General features: G+C 45.0%; 1 non-coding gene across 1 annotated transcript; it reads right to left on the bottom strand.

Annotated features, from left to right (window-relative positions):
* Positions 1–6,892: 6,892 nt before the first annotated feature.
* On the bottom strand, positions 6,893–6,974 carry trnas-gcu (transfer RNA serine (anticodon GCU)). Its single transcript has one exon. It is a non-coding gene; the product is annotated as a tRNA-Ser (tRNA).
* Positions 6,975–7,737: the final 763 nt, after the last annotated feature.

The following is a 7,737-nucleotide window of genomic DNA, read 5'->3' as shown; positions in this document are numbered from 1 at the left end:
CCGGTCTTGTTGGTTGGTTTACAATACTGAGGCTATCCAATCATCTTTGCATTTCAGTTTCTAAAGGATGAGACCTTCTCTCTGAGCTGGCAATGTGCTTGCTCAGTGGCGATGACACTGTCCTTGTAAACTAGAAAAGTGCTTGAAGTAGGCCATTCCTGTTTTACATTCCAAGAACTTGAGGCAAACCGTTCGGCAGGACAGGAAATAGCGGGCGTGAGCAGTGATCAAGTTTGGCAGCAAGAACGAGGTGAGGCAGTATAAACTACAGAGTAATGGGGAAACAATGGGCAAGGAACACTGGGACGGGAGGGGCTGAATACTTCCTTTCTTTGCTGTAACCAGACATTGGTGTTGAACTCTGAAATGGGACAACATCAGACCAGTCGGTGAAATCTTACTTTCTGCTTGTTTTCTCCCGAGGCCTGTGTCACACTTGGGGAAATGTGTCTGCGTGCTTCAGTCTATGGGTAAAAATGGGGTTCAGTTCCCATCTCAAACTTTAATCCCATTTATTGTGTTTTACGAGATTAAAACGTTCCAGAGAAATTAGCATTCAAGTGAAACATCAGAGTTCACAGGGTTACAGACCAAGTGCTGAGAAATGAGATGATGGGACCCATTTCTGTGCTGTAAACACTCGATAATTCAATCGTTTTTGAGGGGAAACATATCTGCAGTAATATAATTCCAAAAACTGTGTTATGAAGATATGGTGCAACTGCTTCAAAACTGAGTCTCAGCTATTTCTTTTCTGCCTTTTGATACATTGGAGCTGTAGGGATTGAGTGCGTTGGTTTCTGAAAACGAAACGTACCAATGAGCAATGTATTGGGCTATTCCAGGATTGCCTTCTCTGACAACGGTGGGACATGACTGATGTTGTCTATGATATGGAATACTGGATTAGTGGTGCTGGAAGAGCACAGCAGTTCAGGCAGCATCCAACGAGCAGCGAAATCAACGTTTCGAGGAAAAGCCCTGAATCAGGAATAAAGGCAGTGAGCCTGAAGCATGGAGAGATAAGCTAGAGGAGGGTGGGGGTGGGGAGAGAGTAGCAGAGAGGACAATGGGTGAGTGGGGGAGGGGATGAAGGTGATAGGTCAAGGAGGAGAGGGTGGAGTGGATAGGTAGATAAGTAGATAGGCAGGTCGGACAAGTCAAGGAGACAGTAACTGAGCTGGAAGTTTGAAACTAGGATGAGGTGGGGGAAGGGGAAATGAGGAAGCTGTTGAAGTCCACATTGATGCCCTGGGGTTTAAGTGTTCCGAGGCGGAAGATGAGGCGTTTTTCCTCCAGGCGTCTGGTGGTGAGGGAGCGGCGGTGAAGGAGGCCCATGACCTCCATGTCCTCGGCAGAGTGGGAGGGGGAGTTGAAATGTTGTGCCACGGGGCGGTGTGGTTGATTGGTGCGGGTGTCTCGGAGATGTTCCCTAAACGCTCTGCTAGGAGGCGCCCAGTCTCCCCAATGTAGAGGTGACCACATCGGGAGCAACGGATACAATAAATGATATTGGTGGATGTGCAGGTGAAACTTTGATGGATGTGGAAGGCTCCTTTAGGGCCTTGGATAGAGGTGAGGGAGGAGGTGTGGGCACAGGTTTTACAGTTCCTGCGGTGGCAGGGGAAAATGCCAGAATGGGAGGGTGGGTCGTAGGGGGGTGTGGACCTGACCAGGTAGTCACGGAGGGAACGGTCTTTGCGAAAGGCGGAAAGGGGTGGGGAGGGAAATATATCCCTGGTGGTGGTGTCTTTTTGGAGGTGGCGGAAATGTCGGTGGATGATTTGGTTGATGCGAAGGTTTGTGGGGTGGAAGGTGAGCACCAGGGGCGTTCTGTCCTTGTTACGGTTGGAGGGGTGGGGTCTGAGGGCAGAGGTGCGGGATGTGGACGAGATGCGTTGGAGGGCATCTTTAACCACGTGGGAAGGGAAATTGCGGTCTCTAAAGAAGGAGGCCATCTGGTGTGTCCTACGGTGGAACTGGTCCTCCTGGGAGCAGATACGGCGGAGGCGGAGAAATTGGGAATACGGGATGGCATGGCGGAGAAATTGGGAATAGTGCCAGTGTTTGAGTTGAATAGACAAAGTTAAAAATCACACAATATCAGGACAGAGTCCAGCAGGTTTATTTGGAAGCACGATCTATCGGAGAGCCGCTCCTTCATCAAGTGGGTGTTTTTCTGCAGAAAATTGGTGTGTGTGTCAATATGCGCGATCTTTTGGAAGATCATCTGAACTTTAACCGACCGTTCGTGGTGTCGACGGTACCCATGACTTGAAGGCGTTGGTGTTGGACTGGGGTGGATACATTTAATAATCACGCAAAGAAATTTTAGATTCCAACAGTTGACAAACACCTGATGAAGAAACAGTACATGGAAAACTGGTGCTTCCAAATACGTCTGTTCAATACCATCTGGTGCTATGTGATTTTTACTCTCATAGCATTTCGTAATGTTTAACTGATCGAAGACAGTGAAAGAATTTTCGCTCGTGAAGATGAAAATTTCAAATATTATCCACCTGAGCATAACAGAAATGATTAGGTTGGATGTGTGATGAATCTCGACAATGCGCTTGCGCAAAGTAAAATTCGAACCTCAACCGCCTGATCCGTAGCCGTCTATACGAATGGTTGTACCACTGGCCAGATGCACAGCTGAGATTTTACACGCTGCAGGGCTATGGTGTTAACAAGGACATGAGCAATAAGAGTAACAGTCAAAAGGTGAACAAAGAACAAAGATAATCACCATCATTGATTTACTTCAAATTGTCTTCAAAAAAACGACCATTCACAATCTGATCAGCCAATCAATGAGGTCACTGATGATCTTGGAAATTGCAACTGACTTTGCTGCGTTTTCACCATAATTTGAGCTAAACTCCAGCCTAATCATAACATCGCATATTCCCATTAATTTTCAGCATTAGATTACGTTAATGACCTGTCCGTATTTGCAGGAAATGAGTGAAAATGTCCTTCCGGTAATGTAATCCAGTGCAGAGTCGGCCAGAAAAGAAAAGACGAAGACATGAAACATCACTCCCATTTCTCTCTGTACCAATGCGTTTTCCTGAGTCGAATATTTTCAGGGCTTGTCTTTACTATCTAAAGAATTAATTATTTTCCCGGGAAAGATTCTTCATAAATCAATTAACATCTGAGGTGTTGAATAATTTTTTACTTCAGATTAAAATAGTTGAATATCTTTTCCCCCAGCCTAATGTCCCAATCCTCCCTCCTCTTCCATGTAAATACAAGCTTTGCCAGGTGATGTTGGAGCTCCCAACCTGACATTCCAATGCTCCTTGCTGCTCCATGTCAATAGAAGCGGCTCTACTTGAAGTTGGAGCTCCCACTCTGATTTCCCAATGCTCCCAGTTGTTACATGTCATTAAACGCTGGTCCTTGTGAGGTTGGAGCTCTCAGTCTGATGTCCCAATGTTCCCTCCTCCATGTCAATAGAAGAAGTCCAGTTGAGGTTGGATCTATCACTCTGATGTCCCAATGCTCCCTGCTGCTACATGTCATTAAAAGCTGCTCCAGGTGAGGGTGGAGCTCCCAGATGGATCTCGCAAATCTCCCTGCTCCATGCTAACTGAAGCCGCTCCAAATGAGGATGGATCTTGCATTCGGATGTGCCAATGCTCCCTGCTGCTCCATGTCAACAGAAGCTGCTCCAGGTGTGGTTGGAACTCCCAGACTGATGTCACAATGCTCCCTGATCCACGTCAAAAGACACTGTTCCAGATGAAGTGGGAGCTCCCATCCCGGGCAGCTCACATACTTCTATACCATCATAGAAATACTGCCCACTGAACATTTCCACCACTGGAGCCATTGGTGTAATATCTGCATCATGAGAACCTAATATTATTTTTAGTCAACACCGAATCATTATGCCCAAAAGTCATTCTTTCTTAAACCTTATTTAGCATGTGCATACTGCAGTCAAGCCGAAGTAAGATAGTGGTGCTAATTGATGTAAGCTTAATATAAATTACATCCTATTTTTCATGTTGCATAACTGCGACTTGGCAAGGACAATGTTTATATTGAAATCACACTTTTATTCCAGGTGAGAGAATTTGGTTTGAATTATTTAAAATGAACTTGCTCACTGTGTAAAATGATCAAATAGATCTCAATTTCATTTCAAAATTGGATACGTTGTCATCCATCTTGAAATGTGGTGTCTTCTTCTTTCAACCAGACGGGTATTACAACGAAAAGTCTATTAATGATATGCGTATAAAGACACTTTAAATCGCAAGGTTTATGAAGGTTTGTAGCTCAGGTTGAGGTTGAGGGTGTAGGTTTGCTCGCTGAGCTGTAGGTTTGATACCCAGACGTTTCATTATCTGGCTCCGTCACATCATCAGTGGCGACCTCCAAGTGAAGCGAAACTGTTGTCTCTTGCTTTCTATTAATATCTACCTCCTGGATGGTGTTCCTGGGGTTTGTGGCGACGTCATTTCCTGTTCGTTTTCTGCGGGGTTGATGGCATTTAGATCTATGTGTTTGTTTATGGCGTTGTGGTTGGAGTGCCAGGCCTCTGGGAATTCTCTGCAATGTCTTTGCTGAGACTGTCTCAGGATCAATGCGTTTCCCAAGTCGAAACGGACTACCAAAAATCCATAAACGACGAGCCCCCTTCAGACCCATAGTCTCTTTACCCAGAACACCAACTTACAGACGGGCCAAAGAACTACACGCAAGACGGAAATGCCTCATAGAAGAGTCACAGCACTCCATCCACTCCACCCAGGAATTCCTAAAAATCATCAAAAAAACCAAAATAGAGGAAGAAGAAGCAATGATCTCATTCGACATAACAGCACTGTTCACCTCCATCAACATCGACCTGGCAAAGAAAACACTTCCCACACTTTTAGAAGAGACCATCACACACCCCAACCACCATCAATCACATGACCAAGGAAAACATCATGAAGCTAGTGGACCTGTACCTCACCACCCACTTCACTTTCAACATCATTGTCTCCAAACAAACCAATGGCACACCCATGGGATCTCCGCTCTCAGGATTCATAGCAGAAGCGGTAATGCAAAGACTCGAACAAACAGCCGTAGCAAAAATCAAACCAAAAATCTGGGTCCGCTATGTAGATGGCACCTTTGTCATCACAAAACGAAACAAGATAGAAGAGGCATTTAACATCATCAACAACACCCTCACAGGCATAAAGTTCACCAAGGAGGAAGACACCGACAAGAAACTCACATTCTTGGACGTCACAGTAGAAAGAAAGGACAACGGAAAAACTACAAACCTGCATATACAGAAAACCGACAAACACTGACCAAATACTTAACTTCACCAGTAACCATCCCAACACACACAAACGAAGCTGAGTCAGAACGCTATTCCAATGAGCCACCACACACTGCAGCACAGACGAACTTCGGAAAACAGAGGAGAACCACGTATTCAACGTATTCGAGAAGAATAGATGCTCACAAAATACAGTCCGCAGATTCCTCAAGAACAAACCACGATAAGCAGACCAACCACAGTCAGAAACACTAACCACCTTACCATACATCAAAGAAGTTTCAGAAATGAAAGCCAGACTACTCAGACCCCTCGGAATCCTAGTAGTACACAAACCCACCAACACTCTCAAACAAAAACTAACAAACTTAAAAGACACAGTTCAACCCGTGGACAAAACCAACGTCATCTACAAAGTTCCATGCAAGGACTGCCACCAACACTACGTAAGACAAACAGGAAGAAAGTTAGCCACCAGGAAACACGAACACCAGCTAGCCACAAAAAGACACGACCTTCTCTCCTTCGTAGTCCTACATACGGATTAAAAATATTACTATTTCGACTGGGACAACACATCTATACTGGAACAGGCTAAGCAAAGACACGCCAGAGAATTCCTAGAGGCCTGGCACTCCAACCACAATGCCATAAACAAACACTTAGATCCAGATGCCATCTATCAACTCCTCAGAAAACGTACAGGAAATGACATCACCACAAACCCCAGGAACCTGTTCGAGGAGAAAGATATGAATAGAAAGCAGGAGACAACAGCTTCGCTTCACTTGGAGGTCGCCACTGATGATGACGTTACCTAGCCAAGTGAAGAAACGTCTGGATATCAAAGCTACAGCTCAGCGAGCAAACCTACACCATACATTTTAAATCATTTTTCATGTTTATGTTGCATGAATTTGCGGTTATTGATCCACAGTTTAGTTTCACCCCCTATAGGTAACATGCTGATTTCTCCAGTTGTTCATAGTTCAATGTGATGCATCCAGTGTGTGCATAACGAGAGGGAGCTTGCTTCCCACATCTTGTGTTTATCTGTGCCTTATGTCCAGCATTCATCAATGGCGAGAGCAAGGGGCGAGGGCGAGACCAATGTGTAAGTCACTCCGTGCCCATGCATGGCACCCACAGCGGCAATTCTCCACTGTGCATTTACACCCAGTTCTTAGTGCCCCTACACCCACGCCCTGCCCCTTTTGAAGTATCTCCATTATTTTGTGTTGTCTCGCTGTGCTCTTCTCACCAGGATGAATTACTTCTACTCAACCTCCTCCAGATTTCATCTGACAAAACATTCATTAAGAATCCCTTTGTATAAACATGCACTTCGCAGCTCTCGTTATTTGCTTTTCCTGGATGTCTTTCATACGAAAAAACGTTCACAGCAACTTGACATGAAAAATACAATCACGCTCTTTTTCATTATCCCAATGCAACCGACGTTTCAATTCAGTTTAGTCAACAGGGTCAAACTATGCTTTGAGATTGTGTAATAGCATTGATACATATAAACTGACCATTGGAGCCCCGATTTCAATACAACAGCTACGGTCATTGGAGAACACTCGATGACAGCGACGAGAGTGGGATTCGAACCCACGCATGCACAGCACAATGGATTAGCAGTCCACCGCCTTAACCTCTCGGCCATCTCGTCACCGACACGGGACCACCGATGAACTTATAAACAATTGAATTGCGTAAATTATGCAGAGCAGCAGATATTTCTCCCTGGTGTTGGTGAAATGATAAATAACACAGTACAGTTCCAAGACTATGGTCTGATCTCTGGGTTCTGAGGCAATTGCACTCCCATTGTCACACTCTGCACACAGTGATCTGAACAAAAATGAGGAAAGGAATATGTAATAGGGTCTGTTGAATTCTGTGAAGAATTGAAGTCAACGGAATGAAGAACCCGAGACAGCAGGAGGTTTTCTTTCAATAAAGCGTTGGATAGAGCTCTTAGGGATAGTGGAATCAAGGGTTATGGGACTAAGGCAAACAGGATACAGATTGAGGATGTTCAGCCATGATCATAATGAATGGTGGTGCTGGCTCGAAGGGCAGAATGGCCTACTGCTGCACCTGCTGTCTATTGTCTATTACATTGCCTGTGAGGAATTGTTTTCCAGACTGGAGGAGAGTGCATAGTGCTCAATGTCATTATTCGGAACACCTAACTTCCGCTCAGATGTTTTTGACACGCACTTTTGTACAGAACAGACAATTTCAAAATCCAAAATAAGGCTAAACTGACAATTGAACTCAACAATGCAAAAACCTTGATCTGTATCATTTTCCTGGGCCGTGCGACACCAACGCACTGTATGATCACAGCAACACAGTGAGCAAGTGTCAGAAGGAAAATGAGTGCAGTGTCAGAGCGCATGCTGGGAGCAGCAGGTGACACACACGGA

Source organism: Chiloscyllium punctatum, chromosome 18 (assembly GCF_047496795.1).
Source record: "Chiloscyllium punctatum isolate Juve2018m chromosome 18, sChiPun1.3, whole genome shotgun sequence".
NCBI lineage: Eukaryota > Metazoa > Chordata > Chondrichthyes > Orectolobiformes > Hemiscylliidae > Chiloscyllium > Chiloscyllium punctatum.
This window is presented reverse-complemented; position numbering and strand designations above follow the sequence as displayed.